This window comes from Nicotiana tomentosiformis, chromosome 4 (assembly GCF_000390325.3).
Source record: "Nicotiana tomentosiformis chromosome 4, ASM39032v3, whole genome shotgun sequence".
NCBI classification, from domain to species: Eukaryota; Viridiplantae; Streptophyta; class Magnoliopsida; order Solanales; family Solanaceae; genus Nicotiana; species Nicotiana tomentosiformis.
This window is the reverse complement of record NC_090815.1, coordinates 123,687,594-123,713,965: the sequence shown is the minus strand read 5'-3', so window position 1 is coordinate 123,713,965 and position 26,372 is coordinate 123,687,594. Positions and strand designations below refer to the sequence as shown.

Sequence of the window (26,372 nt, the reverse complement as noted above, 5' to 3'; positions counted from 1 at the left end):
TCAAATAAATGATGTATTTACTTCATACGAGCTTTGTAAACTCTATTCTTAGAAGCTCATGATTTGTACTACCAGTTCTTGGGGAATGTATAAGGTTAAGATAATTATTTACTTAAATTGCTTTATTAATTATTATTGAAATTGGTTAGTGGTTAAGTGGTTTACCTAGCGGGTGGGTTAGGTGCCATCACGATTAGTCAGATTTTGGGTCGTAACACTTTGAGTGCCTTTGTAGACATTTTTCAGGTTACTTTAATAAGTAACTATTAAAATTCGTCCTTAATATTGAATGACTCTTGAAATATAGTAGTTATAATTACAGTATTATTTGTTTTAACTTATATTTAGAATTAAAAGTGTTAAAAGAAAATGTATAAGTAGAAGAAACTCTAATTGTCAAACTCAATCAGGTAAAAAGTATTAGTTCAATTACCGTTAATAATTTCTATATCAGTTGCCTCAGTTGAATTTTTTTAAAAACTAAATTAATAAAGTTCAATATGATAAAATACAAGAAATATTAAACAAATTGGTTATACATTGGCAATAATTAAAACTAATTATAACTTCTTTAGTATAAATTTTAAGAGTACATAATAATAATTACAAAAATTTAAGGTCTCACTTTTTATTTTCGCCTTAGGCCCATATTATGTCGAGCTGCCCCTAGTTTCATATTTAGAAAGCAACTAATGACCGCATTATATTTCTCCTATTTTAATTGGGTTATTATCTATTATACTGAAAATAAAAAATACTGGAAAATTGTGTTATTTTTGTATGAGTTAGTGAGAGCTTTATGATTTTGATGTAAGAAAACTAATTTATATGATTTTATTGAAAAAAAATCATAATTATATGATCATTTGTGAAATTTACCCTAACAATTAGAATCATGGAAAGTATATTTTCATGAATAAACAATAAATAAAGATGAGAATGACTAAGCAAATCGGAAAATCAGAGGCGTAATCGAGCCTGTGTATGGTAAACGCAATTAAGTCCTAACCTTTTTAATTAGAGTAGGAAGAAAGTAATTATGGTACTGTAATTAGCGTACTGTTACTTTTCCTTCGAATGAGTAACACAAACCCTAATTAGACTAGGCGGTAGGCTAACAACTTAACCTCTATATAAGGAGTCTCAACTCTCCTCTCTAGTTTAATTTCACTCATCAGAATTTTAATCATCTCCAATCTGCAATATGGATTTCTGTTCATATTTTAGCAATATGAATCTCCGGGAATCGGTTAAAAAGCAGAGCGATATTCCTTTGATACTCGCGAAGCATGTATTCAGCAGCGAATTTAAAGGCCATGATTCTAACATGGTATTTTCGCCACTCTCAATTCAAATAGTTCTTGGTCTCATTGCTACTGGCTCCAACGGCCAGACGTTGGACCAACTATTGTCGTTTTTCAACCTCAACTCCATTGAAGAAGTCAATTTTCTTTCTTCTTGGCTCGTCGCTAATGTCTTAGCTGATGGCAGCCCAAGGGGAGGTCCTCGTTTGTCCGTTGCTAATGGGGCTTGGGTTGATTGAACTCTGTCTTTCAAGCATTCTTGCAAACAGATTATGGACAATGTTTACAAGGCTGCTTCGGCTTATGTTGATTTTCAGAAAAAGGTTAGTCTTAGCCCTTCACTCGTTAATAAAGATTTTAGTTTAAAGATAACCGATAAAGTGTTGAGGAGAAAGGTGTAACCTGATAATGAGAGGTGGTTTAGTTTATTTATGTATGATAAGTCAATTAGGGAGTTAATGAAATAGTTAGTTAGTTTGTTATAGTAGTGGGAAGTCACACGTGTATATATATATGTGTACATGTAAGAGATACAGAGTGTGTGGAATAGAAATTTTTCCACTAATACATTCATTTTTCTCTCAGATATTTCTTCTTCTTCTTCTCTTCTTCTTCCTCTCTTTCTCTTCTCTCTCTAGCTAGGGTTTCTGCAGGTGATCAATCACCAAACTTTAGCATGGTATCAGAGCTCCGAGCTCGGAATTGAAGCTTAGATATCGATCCTCAATTTCTTCTCAATCAAATTTCTGGTTCAGATCTAATATCTCAATTTTTCTATTTTTTCAACTCGAAATTGCTCAACAATGGCGGGTGATGATTTGTTGAATGAAAGTCCAAATACTACTGTTGAAAATGCTTCGCATGCATCATCAGAGGATGAATTTGAGGAAGGAGTGACAGTAGCAGTCACTCATCCTCTATACCTAGCTCCCGGCGATACAAGTGGAATCTCCTTGATCTCATTTCAGCTAACCGACACTGACAATTACTCTCTATGGCATCGATTAATGCAAATTGCATTACTTGGTCGAAATAAGCTTGGGATTGTTGATGGCAGGTGGCCTAAGGAGCGGTTTCGTGAGAAGTACTGGTATCAATGGGAGAGGTGCAATGCAATTATGCTGTCATGGTTGATGAATTCAGTGGCTCCGGTATTAATCAGTGGCATTGCATACACTACTAGTGCACAGGTAGTGTGGATGGATCTGCAGGAACGTTTTGACAAGGTGAATGAGACACGTTGCTATAATTTGGACAAGGAAATTGCCACTCTAAATCAAGGTACTGCATCTATCTCTGTTTACTACTCGAAGCTCAAAGATCTTTGGGATGAGACTGAGTCTGTAGTACCTACTCCTGGCTGTGACTGTGTTAAGACAAAAGAATTTATTGTGCATTTACGAAAACAGAAGGTGTATCAATTTCTAATGGGCCTAAATGACTCTTACTCTCAAGCTCGTAGTCAAATTCTTATGATGAAACCCTTACCAACAGTAAATCAAGCTTATGCTATGCTCATGAGTGATGAAAGTCAGAGAACTATAGCAGCCACTGCTGGAGTGTTAGGATCTGCTCCTAATGTAAACATAAATGCCTATGACTCTACTGCCCTGTACAGTGCTAAGCCTAATTTTAATCCAAAGTTTAGAAGAATTACAATGTCCAGTGTGAATTCTGTAAAATGAAAGGCCACAGTAAAGAAAATTGCTACAAAATCATAGGATATCCGCAAGACTATAAGTTTAAAAAGAAAGGGGGAGCTGGAGCATACAATGCTATGATTGAACCTAGTCATGTTGTGCCTTTGCACATAAATCATGTCTCTCAGAACATGTCAATGACATCTATGCCAATGCAACCTATGCCTATGTATCAAGGACATCGGTATGTGAGCCAAGTTACTGAAGGATTACAGGGTCAAGGGATCTCAGGCACTCAGAATCAGGAAGGCACTTCACAACCTCAGGGATCAACAAATATTGCTCCACAAGGTGGTGGTTTTCCCTTTACCAAGGAACAATATGATCAGATAATGCAGATTTTGAACAATACCCCAAGTTACTCAAATGCAGCAGGTATTGATACCTCTCTTTTAACATCCACTAACTCACAAGAACAAGAATGGATCATTGATACAGGTGCAATAAATCATATGGTATCAGATGTTAACTTACTGACCAAAACCTCCCTAATCATACCTTTTAAGTCTAGAAGAGTTCTACTACCTAATAGAGATGTCACTCAAGTTACTCAGATTGGAGATAGTCATATTTCAGATAGAAGCACTATTAAAGAAGTACTTTATGTCCCTCAATTCAAATTCAACTTATTGTCAGTCTCCAAGGTGACAAGAGATCTAAGATGCTTTGCTTCCTTTTATCCTGATTTCTATATATTTTAGGATCTCTTCAGTGGCAAGGTGAGGGAGATTGGTAGGGAAAGAGATGGCCTATACTTTCTGTAGAAACATGGGGCCAAGAATCTTACTGCAGTTGCCCTAGTTGCAGCTGGAATAAAGTCAAGAACTACTGATATTACTTTGTGGCATAAAAGACTAGGTCATATCTCTAGTGTGGTACTCAAAAGACTGTTTCCTGCTAAACTAGCTAGTATTACTGATTCTATCAATAAATGCACTGTATGTCCATGTGCTAAACAAACTAGGTTACCATTTCCTACTAGTTGTATTAAGAGCACTGATGCATTTGATCTAATTCATGTGGATGTTTGGGGTCCTTACAAGTATGCAACCTTTGATGGAAATAAGTACTTCTTGACTGTTATTGATGATTTTACCAGAATGACTTGGTTGTTTCTTTTGAAGTTAAAATCTGATGTGTGTGTTGTATTTGCTCAGTTTATTGTGTTTGTTCAAACTCAATTTAACAAAACCTTGAAGGCAGTCAGATCTGATAATGGATCTGAATTTGTTAACTCTGTATGCAACACCTTGTTCCAGAAATATGGCATTATCCATCAGAAGACATGTGCTTACACGCTTACACCCCTCAGCAGAATGGAGTTGCTGAGAGGAAACACAGGCATATCCTGGAGGTGACTAGAGCCTTAAGGTTTCAGGCCAATATTCCTATTAAGTACTGGGGTCATTGTGTTCTTGCAGCAGTATATATTATTAATAGAATGCCATCTTCTGTACTCAATGGCCTATCTCCCTTTGAGTTGTTGTATGGTAGAGAACCCACTTTGGACCATCTGAGAGTTCTTGGATGTCTGTGTTATGCCAAACAGATTCAGGAGACAGACAAACTTCTTCCTAGAGCTAAAACTACTGTCCTTATGGGGTTTCTTGATACTCAAAAGGGTTATATTTTGTTAGATTTGGATAGTCATTGCTTTCTCATTAACAGAGATGTTTCCTTCAGGGAAGATGTTTTCCCTTTCAAGGACTCTTCAGCATCTATACCACCTGTGTTCTTGCCCCCTAAATCTTCTATTGTTGATGCTGGGCTCACCTCACCTCCCTCTTCTATTGATTCTGACCATGCAGCTAGCAGAATCAAGGCCTCAGGTGAGGTAGAATCTAACCACACTTGGGATGTGGTCTCCTTGCGTGATGGCAAAATTCCTATTGGGTGCAAATGGATATACAAAGTAAAGTACAAGGCCTCAGGTGAGGTAGAAAGGTTCAAGGCCAGGCTTGTGGCCAAGGGGTATAGCCAGCAAGAGGGCATTGATTATCAGGAAACATTCAGTCCAGTGGTTAAAATGGTTACAGTCAGATCTGTTCTTGCAGTTGCTGCTTCTGAGCATTGGCACATTCATCAGATGGATGTGTACAATGCCTTTCTACAGGGTGACTTGCATGATGAGATATATATGACTCTGCCTCAAGGCTTTTAGAGTTAGGGGGAGAGTAGACCAACATGTAGACTCTTAAAATCCTTGTATGGCCTCAAACAAGCACCAAGACAGTGGAATGCTAAGTTGTCTGAAGCACTGGTGCACTTAGGCTTCATGCAGAGTCAACATGATCACTCCTTATTTGTAAAAGGGACATGCAACCACACTGTCATCATCTTGGTCTATGTGGATGATATGCTTCTAACTAGATCTGATCTAACACTAATAAATGAAGTCAAAACTAAGCTACAACTGACTTTTAAGATGAAGGACTTAGGAGAGTTGAAATACTTCCTTGGCATTGAATTTGCCAGGTCACAACAAGGTATTCTGATGCATCAAAGGAAATACACACTAGAACTCATCTCTGAGCTTGGATTGGGAGCTGCAAAGCCAGTTACACCTATTGAAGCTAATGTCAAGCTCACTACTAAGGAATATGATGAACACATTGGTGTTCTTGAGGGCACAACAGATGAAACCTTGACAGACCCCAGCAAGTACCAGAGGTTACTAGGAAAGCTACTTTACTTGACAGCTACACAACCAGACATAGCATATAGTGTTCAGACATTCAGTCAATTTATGCAGAAGCCAAAGAGGTCTCATATGGAAGCTGCACAAAGAGTGGTCAGGTATTTGAAAGGGCAGTCTGGACAAGGCATACTGTTGTCTAGCAGAAAGGAGAACACTATTACAGCATACTGTGATACTAACTGGGCAGCCTGTCCTCTCATAAGGAAATCAGTAACTGGATTCTTTATCAAGTATGGTGAGTCATTAGTGTCCTGGAAGTCAAATAAGCAAAGCACTATTTCCAGGAGCTCAGCAGAATCAGAGTATAAGAGCATTGCATCAACAGTAGAAGAGTTAGTTTGGATATTTGGCTTATTTAAGGATATTGGAGTAGCTGTTGAACTTCCCGTGAACATACTCACAGACAACAAAGCTAGCAATTCAAATAGCTGCCAATCCAGTATTCCATGAACACACTAAACACATCGAAATCGACTGTCATTTTATAAGAGAAAAGATACAGAATGGGCTGGTGAGGACTGAATATATAGCAACTCAGGAGCAGTTAGCAGATATCCTAACCAAGGGCTTAACCAGAGTTCAACATGACTATTTGCTGTCCAAGCTAGGGGTACTTGATATCTTCATACCACCTAGCTTGAGGGGGAGTGTTAAGGAAAAAAGTGTAACCTGATAATGAGAGGTGGTTTAGTTTATTTATGTATGATAAGTCAGTTAGGGAGTTAATGACATAGTTAGTTAGTTAGTTATAATAGTGGGAAGTCACACATGTATATATATGTGTACATGTAAGAGATACAAAGTGTGTGGAATAGAAAATTTTCCACTGATACATTCATTTTTCTCTCAGATATTTCTTCTTCTTCTCTTCTTCTTCCTCTCTTTCTCTTCTCCCTCTAGCTAGGGTTTCTGCAGGTGATCAATCACCAAACTTCAGCATAAAGGAGAATGAACCAAAATAGCCATCCACTTAATCTGTTAAACTAAAAATAGTCGACCCACCTAATCTATAAAACTAAAAATAGCCCATGGATATATGATATATATGTATAATTTTTGTATAGTAAATATATAATTTATGTATACCGCATAGAAAAAATAAATATTGAATCTGGCTGGCTATAAAAATCCCAAAGATGATAAACCATTTTGCATATAGTATATGCTAACAAAGTATTTATGAGGCATGCTGAATCTTTTCAAATTAGTAAGAACATAGATATATTTATTGGAGTCAATTACTTACCTCGTTACTCAACTTTCTAAAATTATCTACCAAAGTCATCTTTCTTTACTTTGTAAGCAAAGTCATTTAACTATGCATATAGCACTCAGAAGGTCACTCAACCAAATCTATCAAACTTTTGATCACCAAATACCTATTTTACCCTTTAAATTATCAACTTTTATCTTTTTTTTTTTTGCTTTTTTAATATTATGATTTTTTTCTTCTTTTAATCAACATTATGGACTTAACTATAGAACAAAAATATTTTATTTAAAAATAAAAAATAAAAAAATATTTTTCTAGCATATATAATGTCGAAATAATAATATTATTGAGCATAATATTCAAGAATATGTAATGTCTATTAAAAAATACCTTTATTTAAATAATTATTTTCTATAGTACGTGCATGGAATATATATTTTAAAATTTTTATTTTCTTTCATTCTCAATTGTGTAAATAATTTTTTGACTTTTTTTTGTTAATATCAAAATTATTATTACGAACAAATTGTTCTAATTAACTTTCTACTATGCTCAATATTTTATTATTCCAACATTGTATATGCTTAAATACTATTTTAATTTTTTTAATCTATAAATAAAATTTATATTTTCTAAGGTAAGTCCATAATATAAATTAAAAAGAAAAAAATTATTATATTAAAAATATAAAAAAATAAAAGAAGAAGAAGATAAAAGTTGATAATTTAAAGGGTAAAATAGGTATTTGGCGATCAAAATTTTGAGAAATTTAGTTGAGTGACCTTCTGAGTGCTATTAGCATAGTTAAGTCCGTTTGTTATTATAAACGGAAGAAAGATGACTTTGGTATATAATTTCGGATAGTTGAGTAACTATTTGAGTAATAGACTTTATTTATTGTGCTTTTCCAACGTAATGTTACTCACTCTGCTCCATTTGTGGAGCTTTTCGCTTTTCGAGATCTTTAAAGCTATATTGGATTAGATTAACTCAATATTTTAAAGTTAAAAGTTAGATATTCAAAGTTGTAAATCTTCTCATACATAAGATGAAAAAATGCATTTCAAAATGTTGGTCAAAATTTACATAGTTTGAAACTCGAAAAACAAAAAAGTTCAAATCGGGAACGGCTGGAGTTTAGGATACGAACCAACATAAAGCATCTTTTCTAATCCGTCTAGTAGCCTGGTCTGATGTTATGTTCCCTGTTTGTTTTAACTAATAATTCAAGGCTGATGAAGTTGCCAACGAAGTCAATAAGTGGGCTAAAGAGAAAACTAGTGGTCTCGTCAAAGAGATTCTTCCTCCGGGTGCTGTCGGCAACACGACTAGGCACATATTGGCCAATGCAATATATTTCAAAGGAGAATGGGTAAAGAAGTTCAACGCTTCAGAAACAAAAGACTATGAGTTCCATCTCCTCAATGGAACATCTATTAAAGCATCCTGTTAGGATCGGGAACTCGGGTAGTGCGGAATTTAGCCAAACAACGGTATAATGACAATAACAAAGATAATGAAAGTTGATAATAACAGCAATTAAAGAATATAAACAAGACACAAGTTTAACGTGGTTCGGTCAAGGTGACCTACGTCCACAAGCGGAGATGAGCAATTTCACTATACCAACAAGAGTACAAAAAATAGTACAAAATTAGAGTAAATACTCTAATTAATCCCAAATACCCCAAGAGAATAACCTCACATGATCACTCCAAAGAAAGGGTTCACACAAGTATTTTCCAACACTCACTCTTTTACAAAATACTCTATAATGAAATAAAGGAGGAGAAAGAAAGACAAGAGTGAAAAACTCTTGAATTTGTGTGTTTGCAAATGAGGAGAAACTCCTCTATTTATAACAAGAAATCATTGGCCTAATAATGGATATTATGTCATGGTAAATGTCATGATCCACAAATTTTGTTATAATGGATATTACGTCATGGCGAATGTCATGAAAATTTGGCCATATTACAAATCTCCACCTTGGCCTAATTTCGGCTTATATATAGTAAATTTGCTTCACGTTCTCCGCAAAAGCCCCAATGGGCAAAATAATTCTTCGTAAATGCCAATCAAGTTCAGGCAAAGCTTGAACTTGGAAACTGGAAGAGGTTTTGTAAACATGTCAGTAGGATTGTCTATAGTGTTGATCTTCTGAACAGAGACTTTTCCTTCAACAATGGTTTCTTGGATGAAATGATACTTTATATCAATGTGCTTCGTCCTCTCATGATACATTTAATCTTTAGTCAAGTGAATGGCACTTTGACTATCACAGAAAATAGTAATACCACCTTGGTGTAAACTGAGTTCCGCAAATAGACCCTTCAACCATAAAGTTTCTTTGATCGCCTCGGTCACTGCCATATATTCTACTTCGATAGTAGATAAAGCTACTACATGTTGTAATGTATCTTTACAACTAATAGCGCAACCACCGATGCAAAATACATAGCATGTCAGTGATCTTCTTTTGTCAAGATCACCTGCATAATCTGAGTCTACAAAACCAACCAAAGTGTTAATATTTCTCCCAAACTCCAAACATGTGTTTGAAGTACCTCGCAAGTATCTGAGAATCCATTTCACAACATGCCAATGTGCTTTACCAGGGCAATCCATATACCGGCTTACCACGCTCACTGCTTGTGAAATGTCTGGACGTGTACAAACCGTTGCTTACATAATACTGCCGACTGCACTCGAATAAGGAACATGTGCCATGTACCTATCTTCTTCCTCTGACTGCGGGGATTGAGCAGTTGATAACTTAAAATGAGCAGTAAGAGGGGTACTAACTGGTTTAACATCTTTCATACCAAACCTCTCCAAGACTTTCTCCAAGTACTTCTTCTGGGTCAGAAATAGTCCGTTGGCTTTTCGATCTCTTTTGATCTCCAAGCCAAGGATTTTCTTAGCTGCTCCCAAATATTTCATCTCAAATTCACTTTTCAGCTGACTTTTCAAATTGTGAATTTCTGTTAAATCCTTAGCAACAATGAGCATGTCATCAACATATAATAATAGGTACACAAATGAACCATCATTTAACTTCCGGAAGTAAACACATCTATCATACATGCTCCTCGAATAACCATGACCCAACATAAAGGAATCAAACCTTTTATACCATTGTCTTGGAGACTGCTTTAATCCGTACAAGGATTTCTTCAACAAGCAAACATGATCTTCTTTTCCTTCAATTTCAAATCCTTCGGGTTGATGCATGTATATTTGTTCCTCAAGTTTGCCATGTAAGTAAGCTGTCTTAACATCAAGTTGTTCTAATTCCAAATCATACATGGCAACGAAGGTAAGCAAGACACGAATAGAGCTATGTTTAAAAACATGTGAGAAAATATCATTAAAACCAACTCCTTGTAACTGACTATATCCCTTTGCAACTAATCGTGCCTTATACCTCGCATCTTCAACCCCTGGAATGCCATCCTTTTTCTTGAAGACACATTTGCAACCAACAATTCTTTTTCCTGATGGCGGCTTCACAAGAGACCAAGTACCATTCTTGTGGAGAGACTCAATTTCTTCATTCATTGCAATCAGCCACTTGGCTGAGTCAGCACCAGAAACTGCTTCTGAATATTTTGATGGTTCTCCAATTTCTTCAGTTTCCTGTGCAACTGAAAAAGCAAATGCAATATAATCTCCAAACCTTAATGGTTGTTTACCTTCTCTTCTTGGTCTATGTTTGGCTATAGAATACTCCTCTTCTGGTTCAACTTCAGGAGTCTCAACTTCAGGAATTTCAGCTTCTGTCTCAACTTCGAGTTTCAACTGTATTTTGCTTCAAAGTTGATGAGCTTGGCTCAGAAGGAATGCCAATCTTAATCTCCACCTGGTTCTGTGTATACTTTCCTTTATCTGTATCACAAGAACTAGAAGATTCTTTTCTAGAATGTAACATAGAGGATTCATCAAAGGTTACATCTCTGCTAATTATAAATTTTGGTGCCATGGGATCAGGATACCATAGTCGGTATCCTTTCACCCCAGATGCATACCCAAGGAAAATGCACTTTTTAGCCCTTGGCTCTAATTTTCTATCATTTACATGCATGTATGCAGGGCAACCAAATATCTTTAAATCAGAATAATTAACAGGAGTACCTGACCACACTTCCTCTGGAGTCTTAAAGTTCAAAGGTGCAGAAGAAGCTCGGTTGACAATATAACAAGCTGTAGAGATAGCTTCTGCCCGGCGTTTGTCAACCCAGCATTTGAAATCATGCAACGAGCCCTTTCCAAAAGAGTTCTATTCATCCTTTCTGCCACACCATTTTGCTGAGGTGTCATTCTCACAGTACGATGTCGAGCAATTCCTTCATTCTTGCAAAATTCGTTGAATTCATCATTACAAAATTCTAAGCCATTATCTGTTCTAAGCCGCTTAACTTGTTTTCATGTTTGCTTCTCAATCAAAATTTTCCATTGTTTGAAATTTAAGAAAATATCACTTTTATTTTTCAGGAAATAAACCCAAACTTTCCTTGAATAATCATCAATGAAAGTTAACATATACCTGGCACCACCTTTTGATGGGGTACGTGAAGGATCCCAAAGATCTGAATGAATGTAATCCAAAGTATCTTTTGTTCTATAAATCGCTGGAGATTTGAAGCTGACTCTTTTCTGCTTCCCGAACACATAATGTTCACAGAACTCCATATTTTCAGTACTTTGGCCACATAAGAGACCTCTTTTTCTGAGGATGGAAAGACCTTTTTCACTCATATGCCCCAATCGCATATGCCACAATTTGGTGATGTCAGAATCTGATTTATCTGATATTGAAACTGCAGCAGCACCTGTAATACTAGATCCCAAAAGAGTATACAACGTACCAGATCTGCGTGCTTTCATGATCACAAGAGCACCATGAGAAATTTTCAGAACTCCACCTTCACCTGTGTACTTGCACCCAAGAGATTCTAGAGTGCCCAAAGAGATGGAATTTTTCTTCAAGTCAGGAACATGTCTAACATCGGTGAGAGTTCTCACCACATCATCGTGCATTTTGATTCGGACTGTACCTTTTCCAATAAATTTGTAACTCCACCTCCAATAGATTCATATGTGGTAAATAAATCCCGACTGGGACACATATGATAAGAACAACCCAAATCTAAAACTACTCATTGTTAGATTTGAAACTATTATTAGTTGCTAAAAAAATAGTTCCCTCAGTCTCATCAGCAGCTACACTTGCTTCGACAGTGTTATTATTTTTGTGCTCATTTTTTTTTTGTATGATTTTCTTTGTTTTTCAATTTAAAGCATTCAGAAATAATGTGACCTTTCTTATGATAATATTTGCACATGACATTTCTGTATCTGGATTTTGACCTTGATTTAGGTTTCTCACTACTTGAATCTTTCTTATTGGATCTACCTCTTATGAATAAGTCTTCCCCCTGGTTCCTACTACTTTCCCCAGTAATATCTCTATCTATTTGTTCTTTTGATTTCAAAATAGATTTTATATCCTTATAAGAGATATTATCTTTTCCATAAAGTATAGTATCTCTTATATGTTTAAACGACTGGGTAAGGAAACAAGCAATAACACAGCTTGATCCTCATCTTTGATTTCAGCATCTATGTTACTTAAATCCATAACAAGAGAATCAAAAGTATCAAGATGAGTAAGTATAGAGGTACCTTCAGCCATACAAAAAATGTAGAGTTTTTGCTTTAGGTAAAGCCTCTTTTCTACTGTTCTTTTCATATATAGGGTTTTAAGCTTTTCCCATATGCCTTTGGCTGAGCTTTCTGCTGCAACTTCACGCAAAACCTCATTTAAAAGATTTAAAATAATACCTGCTTTTGTCTTTTTGTCTATGACGGTAAACTCTCCATCCGTCATTTTATCCGGCATCTTCTCCTTTCCTTGCATTGCCAAATCTAAGCCATCCTGAATTAGGATATCTTCCATCTTTAATTGCCACATTCCGAAGTTTGCACTTCTGTCAAATTTCTCAACATAAGACTTTGTTAGAGTCATTTTGGCTATTTAAACTAACCCAGTTAGATCTGGCTCTGATACCAATTTGTTAGGATCGGGAACCTGGGTAGTGCGGAATTTAGCCAAACAACGGTATAATGACAATAACAAAGACAATGGAAGTTGATAATAACGGCAATTAAAGAATATAAAGAAGACACAAATTTAACGTGGTTCGGTCAAGGTGACCTACGTCCACAAACGGAGAGGACCAATTTCACTATACCAACAAGAGTACAAAAGAGAGTACAAAATTAGAGTAAATACTCTAATTAATCCCAAATACCCCAAGAGAATAACCTCACAAGATCACTCCAAAGAAAGGGTTCACACAAGTGTTTTCCAACACTCACTCTCTTACAAAATACTCTATAATGAAATAAAGGAGGAGAAAGAAAGACAAGAGTGAAAAGCTCTTGAATTAGTGTGTTTACAAATGAGGAGAAACTCATATATTTATAGCAAGAAATCCTTGGCCATATAATGGATATTATGTCATGGCAAATGTCACGATCCACAAATTTTATTATAATGAATATTATGTCATGGCATATGTCATGAAAATTTGGTCATATTACACACCCTTAATAAATTTTCCACAGTAGCAGCAGCCTATGATGGCTTTAAAGTGTTGGGACTTCCTTATAAATATGGCCATGACAATAGTAGCTTTTGCATGTATTTTATTCTCCCTGATGCCAATGACGGCTTATCAACTATATGGGAGAAAATGATTTCAGAACCTGAATTCTTAAATCGTCATCTACCATCTAAGACAGCTGATGTGCGCAGGCTTCTTATTCCCAAATTCAAAATAACTTTTAATTTTGAAGCTTCCAAGGTTCTAAAAGAACTTGGCCTCACATTGCCTTTCACTGGCGATGGCGATGGTCTCATATCGCCATACTCTGGTCGTGGTCTCACTGAGATAGTGGACGATATTTACCCTCTGATAGTAACAAAAGTTTTTCACAAGTCGTTTATTGAAGTCAATGAGGAAGGTACAGAAACTGCGGCAATTACTGCCGCTACAATGATTTGTGGGTGCTCACGTATGATGATTAAAGAGGAGATAGACTTTATTGCTGATCATCCCTTCTTATTTCTCGTGAAAGCTGATGTTAGTGGTGTCATTTTGTTCATAGGGACTGTGTTGAATCCTCTCGCTGTTTAGCACATTTTGGTTTAGTTTCATTGCGTCTATTATTAATTTTTTTTCTCCTATTTCAGCACATCAATTTTTCTTAGTTACATTAAATGTAAATTATTTTTGTATGATTGAAACTATTCTAATTAGAGATGCTGTTTCGTTCTCAGTTATAATCATTCTACTTCGTACCTATGTGAGGCTAGTCTGATAGTATTTTTATCTTAGACTGCTAGTGGTTATTATTCCTATGGTTTTTCATGGTTATTGCTTTTGCTTTTCATTTATTTACTTTCTCGTCTTTATGATGCTATTATTGTTGGAAAAAATAATAATCTACCCAGGAATAATATCCTCGACAAATAATAATAACACAAGAGAATAACAAGGACACCAACTCTTTTAATGGGTAAAATACAATACCCGAACAAAGCAATATAATCACTATAATATTACAATGTAGTAGTGTCAAGAGACTACTACAATCTTGAAAGAAATAACACTATTTATTTAAAACACATCACTACAATATTACTCACACTCACTATTTATCTCACAAACTACAATCTGTGGATTACTCTCTCTAACTTCTATTGCTTCTCTCTTATTTTGGTGTAATTGAAATTCTCTCTAACTTCTATTGCTTCTCTCTTATTTTGGTGTAATTGAAATGAAAAATGGATGCCTCTATTTATGGTAAGAGATGACATCCAACTACTACAAAGAAGATGACTTAATATTGATTTAGTCATAAAATTTTTCAACAAAGTTAGACACCTCCCATTTTCTTCAACAAAGTTAGGCACCTCTCATCCCATTTTTCTTCATTTCTTTTTTGTTGTTCTTTAATATGAGCCCCACAAATCTCTCCCTCAATTTTGATTTTTCTTTTTCATTCCAAGAGTGGGTTGCTCTAGTGGTGAGCACCCCCCACTTCTAACCAAGAGGTTGTGAGTTCAAGTCACCCCAAGAGCAAGGTGGGGAGTTCTTGGAGGGAGGGAGCCGAGGGTCTATCGGAAACAGCCTCTCTACTCAGGGTAGGGGTAAGGTCTGCGTACACACTACCCTCCCCAGACCCCACTAGTGGAATTATACTGGGTTGTTGTTATATTCCAAGACTTGATCTCAATCTCTGAAAATCATTAAACTTAAGAGGCTTTGTAAAGATTTCTGCTGCCTGATCATGAGACTTCACATATTTGAGCTTGACTTCCTTCTTGGCGATGCACTCTCTGATGAAGTGATATCTTGTATCTATATGCTTGCTTCGATCATGATATACCGGATTCTTGGCGAGTGCCTGTGCAGATTTGTTATCAATACAAATCTCTGTAGCTTTAATTTGTGCCAAATTGATCTTCTTCAATAATCTTCTTAGCCAAATAGCATGACAGGTACATACTGTTGCTGTTATATATTAGGCTTCACAAGTTGAGAGAGTAACTATGGATCGTTTCTTTGAACTCCAAAAAATAACAGAATCACCCAAGAAAAACACAAAGCCAGTTATGCTTTTTCTATCATCAATATCTTCCGTATAACCAATATCACAAAATCCCATAAGGTTGAAATCATTAGAAGAAGAATAAAATAACTCAAAGTCGATCGTACCTTTTAGGCAACGAAGAATTCTTATAGTGACCTTCAAGTGAGTGGAGGTAGGAGCTTTCATGAAGCGGCTTACTACTCCAACTGCAAAGAGTATATCTGGCCTGGTACAAGTCAAGTACCTCAAACTTCCCACAAGACTTTTGATTCATCAAACTTGGACAATTTTGTCCCACTCTCCATCGGTGTGTTCACGGGATTGCAATCGAGCATGTTGAACTTCTTCAAGATCTCCTTCGTATAGCTTTCTTGAGAGATGAAAATTTCATCCTCCATCTGTATAACGACCCGACTTGTCGTCTTAAGAATTTATGTCTCGTTTAGTGACTTAAAGTCTCGAGCAGCTTTGCAATATATATTATGACTCGCTGGTTGTGGTCAAGTTTGATTTACTGAAGATTCAGAATTAAATTAAAAGAACAATCCTTAATTTGAAGCTTAAATAAAAAGAGTTGATCAGAGAGTTGACCTTTGAGCAAACGACTCAGAAATGAAATTTTGATGATGTCAATAGCCCCGTATGATGATTTTGGACTTAGGTGCGCGTCTGGAAAATTATTTGGAGGTCCGTAGTGGAATTAAGCTCGAAATGCCGAAAGTTGAATTTTTGGGAAGTTTGACTGGGGGGTTGACTTTTTGATACCGAGGTCGGAATCCGATTTTGGAAATTTGAATAGGTCTGTTATGTCATTTATGACTTGTGTGCAAAATTTGAAGTCATTCCGAATTGATTTGATGTGTTTCGGCACAAGATATAGAATTTGAAAGTTCAAAGTTCGTAGATTTTTATTTGAGGTGCGATTCGTCGTTTTGATGTTGTCTGATGTGATTTAAGAATCTGACTAAGTTCGTATGATGTTTTAGGAATTGATGGTATATTTGGTTTAGGTCCCGGGAGGCCTCGGGTGAGTTCGGATGCCTAACGGATCAAATTTGTATTTGGAGGAGGAGCTGAAGCAGCTGGGCTTCTGGTATGATCGCACCTGCGCGAAAAAGGGCCGCAGGTGCGAGCTCGCGGATGCGAGGAATTAGTATCGGAAGCGGAAAATGCATGGGCTGGCCAGGCACCGTGGGTGCGAAAACGTTTTCCGCGGGTGCGAAGCCGCAAGTGCGAAGAAATCATCGCGGGTACGAAAACCCCTAGGCAATATAAAAACAGAGGGGTTCCGAGCTTTTGCCCTTTTTGGGCATTTTAAGCTCGGGTTGGGCGATATTTGAGCAAGGTTTTCACGGGAAAACTTGAGTTAAGTCCCTTGTGATCATTTCAACTCCATAATATTGAATTATCATCGAATAATCCGATTAGATTACATGTTTTTGAGGTGTAAATCGGAGGTTTGAACTTAGGGATTTGAAAAAAAAAATTTAAGATTTGGAGGTCGAGTTGTTATTGGAATTCGATAAAATTGGTATGGTTGAACTCGTATCGGAATGGGTGTTCGGATTTCATGAAAATTTTGCCGGGTTCCGAGGGGGGGCCCCGCATTAATTTTTGTTGACTGTTTTTGGAATAATTTTTTAAGTCGACATATTATTATCCGGAATTATTTTCGATGAATTTTAATGAAGTTATACAATTAATTTGGTTAGATTTGAGCGGTCCGGAGGTTAATTCAAGCAAGAAGACGATTTTGAAATATCGGCATAACTTCAAAAAGGTAAGTGTCTTGCTTAACCTCGAGTGGGGGAATTACACCTTAGGCATCGAGTCTTACGTGCCATTTGTGAAATGTGAAAAGCCGTGTACGCGAGGTGACGAGTACCTACTCGGGCTTATAAGTGCAAAATTTTATTGAATTAAAGTCTTAGGTATTATTGTGTAGTAAATTGGGTAATCGTGGATAATTATTATATCATCAGTTTGCCATGCCTAAATCCTTGTTATTGAATTTGTTTTTATATGACAATTTGATGAAATTATTACTTGTATATTTATGTGAATTTCGTGAGTTTGATGGTTAATATTTCTAGGAATTTAATTTCATTATGGATTGTTTCTCTGCAAATTACTAATTAAGCAAGATTAAGAAGAAATGTTAATATAATTATCTAAATTTACATTAATGAAGGCTTTGCTTTATGCTGAGTAATTTTCTATCTTTATTGATTGTTTTTGGGTGTTATATACATTGTGTGGAGCCTTGGGCTATTTGTTGTGAAATTAATTGATTTTGTTATATCTTTGGAATTTGGTTGTGGCCATTGGGCAAATTGTGATATGAATTGATTTTATTATGTTGCAGTGATAATTTTCCATGTAAATTATTGTGTTGTGTGAGTTATTATTTTGGGGAGATAAGAGTGGAATTTCACCGTTGATATTATGTGGGTATAAGGGTGGCATTTCACTGTTGTTGTGTTTGTTAGAATATTGTCTGGGCGGAGCGATAAGGATGGCTATAGGAGCGATAAGGGTGGAAATAAGAGCGATAAGGGTGGCTATTGATATTGTCTGGGCAGAGCGATAAGGGCTATAGGAGTGATAAGGGTGGCAATAGGAGCGATAAGGGTGGCTATTGTCAGGGACGATATGTGATGACGTGGGGTTGTGGTGTTGATGATTTTCATGTGATGTTGTGATTTTCTTGTGTTTATTTTTATACCTTATGCAATTTGTCTTGTTGTTGGTAAATTGATAACAATCTGATTTATGTTAAAATTGAGAGCCTGTGGTTATTGCCAGGCGGATTATAAAATGAAATGTGGGCATGAGGTGCCGTGAGTAAATGATGAGGATATTTGGCACGTGAATTGTACGTATAGTTGTAATATGAAATGTGGGCATGAGGTGCTGTGATGAAATAATAATGATATTTGGCACGTGAATTGTCCGTGCAGTTGTGATATGAAATGAGGGCACGAGGTGCCGTAAAAATATGAAAAATGGGCTGAGACCCTTGTTTACGAAAAATATAAAAATGGGCTGAGACCCGTATTTTTATGATTTTGAAACGAGGTGTCACATGGTGACTCTTTAATCGAAAGAATTATATTCAAAATATTTATTTGAAAGGATTTTTATTCAAGAAGAATTATATGAAAGAATTGTATTTGAAAGATATTTATTCGACGAAATTATATTTGAAAAAGAGTTTTATTAGTAAGAATTATATGTGAAAGATATTTAATTGAAGAACTTGATTTAACTCGGTTTCATTGTATTTATTAATTGTTGGGCGATATTAAATGGTGATTTTATTGTCTTACTGTACATATCATTGGTTGTTTTATGTTGCCTTGATGTTATTTGTTTCATATTATTTTGTATATTATATTGCGCATGTTATTAGACTAGTGAGTGTCTTGACTGTACCTTATCTCTACTCCATTGAGGTTAGTCTTGATACTTACTGGGTACCGACCGTGGTGTACTCATACTATACTTCTGCACATTTTTGTGCAGAGCTAGGTATTGGAGATATCGGACTTGAGCAGAGTTAAAGCGAGATCGTAAGGATTCAAGGTAGAGGTGCTTGGTCGTCGCAGTCCCTTGGGGTCTTTTCATTTCATTGTACTGTTAATTTGTAATCAAACAGTATTGCATATTCGGTCCTTGTGATCATTCCATGTATTCAGTTAGAGTTCGTGACTCAGTACTACCAGTCTTGGGAGGTTGTATTTTTTTATATTTGTTCCGCTGTTAGTTTTGATTACTTATTTAATTCAAAAAAACATGGCTTCAAAAACGTAACTAAAATCGGCTTACCTAGTCTTAGAGACTAGGTGCCAACACGACGCCTGTGGTAGGATTTTTGGGTCGTGAAAAGTTGGTATCAGAGCTCTAGGTTCACAGGTTCTACGAGTCACCAACGAGTCTAGTAGAGTCTTTTCGATAGGATACAAAACTGTTAGGAAATTTCCATTTCTTTCTTTCCTCTCGTGCGGAATTTGTTGAATTTGGAATTTGAACCTTTGTATCTCCATTCTCTCACAGATGGTGAGGACACGTGCTACTGGGTTAGCTGAGCATGCATCTGCACATACTTCTAGGGCTGCAAGAGGCCGGGGCCGAGATATAGGTCGAGGAAGGGCACGTGTTGCGACTAGAGCACCCGGTGGTGGCAAATCTATGAAGAAGGTAGACCAGCCGATGCCACACCACCAACTTGGGCTCAATTTTCGGAAATGTTCTTGAAAGAGTTTGTTCCCCAGACTTTTAGAGGTGCGTGGCGCATAGAGTTTGAACGGTTGTGTCAGGACACTATGACAGTGTCAGAATATGCTATTAGGTTCAGTGAGTTAGCCCGTCATGCACCTATCCTAGTTCCTACAATTAGAGAACGGGTCTGCAGATTCATTTAGGGTCTCGATTATGATATTAAAATATGCATGGCTCTAGAGTTTCAAACTGATACTCCATTTCAACAAGTAGGGGATATTGCAAGGAAGATTGAGGGTGTTTTAGGCGAAGAAAGGGAGTCTAAGGAGGCCAAAAGGTCTCGAAGATCTGGAGGGTTCAGTGGATTTTACTCTTCAGTTAGGACCCATTATAGCGGAGGCTCGAGCAGTGGGTCAGCTCAGTCCGCACATCAGATTACTCGGGGTGCTCCAGTTTATAGTGCACCACCGACACGAGATTCTTATAGTAGTTATTCTAGTTATCTGGTACAAACTCAGTACGAGAAGCCACGACCTCAGAGGGGTTGTTCTGAGTGTGGTGATACTAGGCACATCATGAGAGATTGTCCCAGACTTGGGAGGGGTAGATTTTATCAGAACACTCCAACTACAAGATTTATTCCAATTGATACTCCATGTGCACAGTCAGCTAAATGTGGAGGACGGGCGGGTAGTGGATGCCTAAGAGGTGGAGACCCAACCCGTTGATATAATCGCTATGATTTGGCTGAGGCCAATACAGCAGATAGTGTCGTTATAGGTACAGTCTTGATTTTGTTATAAAAGGATATTTTTCCTTAATTTGATTCGGTTCTGAATATTGAGGTGAGTCCTCCTATTATGCTCTGCTTATGGGTAAGCTTCATAATTTTGTGACCCACTTATATGTTATCCCTATTGGGAGAATTGAGGATGCGAGCCCGTGTCTGTTATTTTTTTATTTTGTGCACCATTGAGGGCTATAAGTCCAAAAGTAATTTTTTATTATTTATCACAGTGGGTTTAATGTGTTTCAGAATAATTGATTCCAACTTTTATGAATTATATGCCCTACCGGTATGAGGGTTCATTATATGTTGTGAAAAATTGTTAATAAAATATATTGAAAAGAAGAAAGAAAGGAAATTGAAAATTTTAGTTGGCACAATGTGCAACATACTTGTGATTCGGAGTTGAGGACGAGATCCTCGCATTTTTATATGATGTGAAATATTTAAATTGGGCTGCAAGCCGCGGTGGAAGTTATGTAAGGACGAGGTCCTTGTGGTGAAATATTTATGAGTTTAAAATTTTCCCTTTGTGAAATTTAATTCGTACAATATTATTAAGAGGGAGTCATTCCTGTTAGGCGTATTTGATAATTCTTGTATATTTTCTGTTCATTTCAGCCATATTCGTGCTGTAAACATTGAGTTTTAGCCTATGAGGTGAGTGCCCAGGTGGCGTTAAATGTGACTCATTAATCCGGATAAGTAATCATGAGGTCTTCATGCCTCACATTCTGTGGTCAGTATTGCGAATATTCGAAATGAGGTGGTAGTTAATATGAGATTAATTGATGATGCTGGAATTAATTATGAACAGTTTTTAAGACCAGAGATGTGGTGATGAACATACATATGATGTGCTTCATGTCCTGATATCATTATGATAATGCAGTGCTTGTGATGCCGAGATTAGTGTTATTAATATATACCTTGTTGTATTTTGTTGGGTTGTAGATGTATTGTTAGGAGTTGTTTTAGTGTTACTCTGGCAGGTTGATAATCTCAATTACAGGGGAGACTCTTCCGAAATTTCTGAAAAATTTGGGAGTTAGTAAAATTTGGAGGATTGGTATTTGCAAAGGAAGAGATAAGTATGTTATGTGTTTGAGGGCGAATAATCCTAAGCAGGGAAGAATGTAACCCCCCAAAGAAAGTTTTGAAGTACTTCAACACTATCGAGAAAATTGATGTGTGCGTAGGCACGAGTTGCTATAGCCAGTTGATACTTGAGACTAATACCATGCGTTATTGTGAAAATCAGACCTTTTGAAATATTTGGAGTGTAAGAAATTGATCTTAAAGTTTACAAATATGGATAAAAGAAATAAACTCAAATAAGATGATGTTGTCACTCTTATCTCAAATGTCGTAGCCTCGAATCAACCGTGAGTATATGTGTAAAAGTAAAATCATCAATTTGGTAACCGCAGAATAATTCTTAGAAAGTTCAAGGACGAATGTTTGTTTAAGAGGTGGAGAATGTAACGACCCGACTTGTCGTTTTAAGAATTTACGCCCCGTTCAATGACTTAAGGTCTCGAGCAGCTTCGCAATATGTATTATGACCCGCGGGTGTGGTCGAGTTTGATTTACTGAAGATTCAAAATTAAATTAGAAGAACAATCCTTAATTTGAAACTTAATGGAAAGAGTTGACCGAAGAGTTGACTTTTGAGCAAACGACCCCGGAATGGAATTTTGATGATGTCAATAGCTCCGTATGGTAATTTTGGACTTAGGTACGTGTCCGGAAAATCTTTTGGAGGTTCGTAGTGGAATTAAGCTTGAAATGCTGAAAGTTGAATTTTTGGGAAGTTTGACCAGGGGGTTGACTTTTTGATATCGAGGTCAGAATACGATTCTGGAAATTTGAATAGGTCTGTTATGTCATTTATGACTTGTGTGCAAAATTTGAAGTCATTCTGAATTGATTTGATTTGTTTCGGCACAAGATATATAATTTGAAAGTTCAAAGCTTATAGATTTTGATTTGAGGTGCGATTCGTCGTTTTGATGTTGTCTGATATGATTTAAGAATTTAACTAAGTTTGTATGATGTTTTAGGACTTGATGCTATATTTGGTTGAGGTCCCGGGGGGCCTCGGGTGAGTTCGAATGCCTAACATATCGAATTTGGATTTGGAGGAGGAGCTGAAGCAGCTGGGCATCTGGTATGATCGCACCTGCCGAAAAAGGGCTGCAGGTGCGAACTCGCGGATGCGAGGAATTAGTCGCGGAAGAGGAAAATGCATGGGCTGGCCAGGCACCGCTGGTGCAAAAAATATTTCAGCGAGTGCGAAGCCGCAGATGTGAAGAAATCACCGCGGGTGCGAAAACCCCTGGGCAATACAAAAACAGAGGGGTTCCGAGCTTTTGCCATTTTTGGGCATTTCAAGCTCGGGTTGGGCGATATTTGAGCAAGGTTTTCACGGGAAAACTTGAGGTAAGTCCCTTGTGAGCATTTCTACTCCATAATATTGAATTATCATCGAATAATCCGATTAGATTACATGTTTTTGAGGTGTAAATCTGGGGTTTGAACTTAGGGATTTGAAAACGAAAATTTAAGATTTGGAGGTCGAGTTGTTATTGCAATTCGATAAAATTGGTATGGTTGAACTCGTATCGGAATGGGTATTCGAATTTCATGAAAATTTTGTCGGGTTCCGAGGGGCGGGCCCCGCGTTGACGTTTGTTGACTTTTTTGGAATAAATTTTTAAGTCGGCGTATTATTATCCGGAATTGTTTCCGATGAATTTTAATGAAGTTATACAATTAATTTGGTTAGATTTGAGCGGTCCGGAAGTCAATTCAAGCAATAAGACGATTTTGGAATATCAACATAACTTCAAAAAGGTAAGTGTCTTGCTTAACCTCGAGCGGGGGAAATTACCCCTTAGGCATCGAGCCTTATGTGCCATTTGTGAAATGTGAAAAGCCGTGTACGCGAGGTGACGGGTACGTACTCGTGATTATATGTGCAAACTTTTATTGGATTAAAGTCTTAGGCATTATTGTGTAGGAAATTGGATAATCGTGGATAATTATTAAATCATCTGTTTGACATGCCTAAATTCTTGTTATTGAATTTGTTTTTATATGACAATTTGATAAAATTATTACTTGTATATTTATGTGAATTCCGTGAGTTTGATGGTTAATATTTCTAGGAATTTAATTTCATTATGGATTGTTTCTCTGCAAATAATTAATTAAGCAAGGTTAAGAAGAAATGTTAATATAATTATCTAAATTTACATTAATGAAAGCTTTGCTTTATGCTGAGTAATTTTCTATCTCTATTGATTGTTTTTGGGTGTTATATACATTGTATGGAGCCTTGGGCTATTTGTTATGAAATTAATTGATTTTGTTATATCTTTGGAATTTAGTTGTGGCCATTGGGCAAATTGTGATATAAATTGATTTTATTATGTTGCCGTGATAATTTCCCGTGTATATTATTGTGTTGTGTGAGTTGTTATTTTGGGGAGATAAGGGTGATATTTCATCGTTAATATTATGTGGGTATAAGGGTGGCATTTCACTGTTGTTGTATTTGTTGGAATATTGTCTGTGCGGAGCGATAAGGGTGGCTATAGGAGAGATTAGGGTGGCAATAAGTGCGATAAGGGTGGCTATTAATATTGTCTGGGCGGAGCGATAAGGGTGGATATAGGAGTGATAAGGGTGGCAATAGGAGCGATAAGGGTGGCTATTGTCAGGGACGATATGTGATGACGTGGGGTTGTGGTGTTGATGATTTTCATATGATATTGTGATTTTCTTGTGTTTATTTTTATACCTTGTGCAATTTGTCTTGTTGTTGGTAAATTGATAGCAATCTGCTTTGTATTGAAATTGAGAGCCTGTGGTTATTGCCAGGCGGATTATAAAATGAAATGTGGGCACGAGGTGCCGTGAGTAAATGATGAGGATATTTGGCACGTGAATTATCCGTGCAGTTGTGATATGAAATATGGGCACGAGGTGCTGTGATGAAATGATAATGATATTTGGCACGTGAATTGTCAGTGTAGTTGTGATATGAAATGAGGGCACGAGGTGGCGGGGAAATATGATGATTTAATTATGAGCACGAGGTGCCGTGGAAATATGAAAAATGGGTTGAGACCCGTGTTTACGAAAAATATGAAAATGGGCTGAGACCCGTATTTTTATGATTTTGAAATGAGGTGTCACATGGTGACTGTTTAATCGAAAGAATTATATTCAAAATATTTATTTGAAAGGATTTTAATTGAATAAGAATTATATGAAAGAATTGTATTTGAAAGATATTTATTCGACGAAATTATATTTGAAAAAGAGTTTTATTAGTAAGAATTATATGTGAAAGATATTTAATTGAAGAACGTGATTTAACTGGGTGTAATTATATTTATTAATTGTTGAGAGATATTTAATGGTGATTTTATTGTCTTACTGTGCATATCATTGGTTGTTTTATGTTTTCTTGATGTTACTTGTTTCATATTATTTTGTATATTATATTGCACATGTTATTAGACTAGTGAGGTCTTGACTGTACCTCGTCTCTACTCCATTGAGGCTAGTCTTGATACTTACTGGGTACCAACTATGGTGTACTCATGCTACACTTCTGCACATTTTGTTTTGGGCAGAGCCAAGTATTGGAGATATCGGACTTGAGCAGAGTTAAAGCGGGATCGTAAGGATTCAAAGTAGAGCTGCTTGGTCGTCGCAGTCCCTTGGGGTCTTTTTATTTCATTGTACTGTTAATTTGTAATCAAACAGTATTGCATATTCGGTCCTCGTGATCATTCCATGTATTTAGTTAGAGTTCGTGACTCAGTACTACCAGTCTTGGGAGGTTGTATTTTTTTATATTTGTTCCGCTGTTAGTTTTGATTACTTATTTAATTAAAGAAAAATTACTTCAAAAATGTAATTGAAATCGTCTTACCTAGCCTTAGAGACTAGGTGCCATCACAACGCCTGTGGTGGGATTTTTGGGTCGTGATAATCTGCTTCACTTCTAGGCCCAAGTAGTATGACATGAGCCCTACAACCGTCATCTCGAACTCACGAAACATATCTTTCTTAAAAGCTTCAAACAAACTTGGGTTATTACCCGTGAAAATAAGATCATCAACATAAAGACTTACAAGTAAGATATCTCCATTAGTATGAACTTTAAGGTAAAGATCATATTCATGGAGACAATGAGTAAACCCATTGTCTTAAAAATACTTGTCGATGCAACTATTCCATGCCCGTGGGGCTTGCTTTAACTCATATAAAGCTTTCTTCAACCGCAACACTTTATCTTTATGGTTTTTGACCACAAAGCCCCAATGGTTGTTCAACATAGACTTCTTCTTCAAGATAGCCATTCAAAAAGGCTGACTTGACATCTAGTTGATAGATCTTCCACTTCATTTGCACCGCCAAAAAGATAAGCAAATGAATCGTCTCCATGCGGGCAACAGGTGTATAGACTTCTTCATAGTCAATGCCTTGCCTTTGCTTGTAGCCTTTAGCCACAAGTCATGCCTTGTATCTCTCCAAATCTCCATCAGCATTCTTCTTTGCCTTGCATACCCATTTAACTCTAATTGCTCGATGACCCTTGGGAAGTGTCATTAACTCTCAAGTGTTGTTCTTCTCTATTGACTCGATCTCCTCTTGCATGGCTTGTCTCTACCTTTTGTCTTCAACAACTGCATTAAAGTTCATTAGAAGAGGGAGATGCGATATTTGTTGGAGAAGGAGGTGGAGTGTCACGACCCAAACTAACCCTGTC

The 26,372-nt window shown here is 36.7% G+C and overlaps 1 pseudogene; it reads left to right on the top strand.

Annotated features, from left to right (window-relative positions):
* Positions 1-1,185: 1,185 nt before the first annotated feature.
* Positions 1,186-14,128, top strand: LOC108949163 (serpin-ZX-like; annotated as a pseudogene).
* Positions 14,129-26,372: the final 12,244 nt, after the last annotated feature.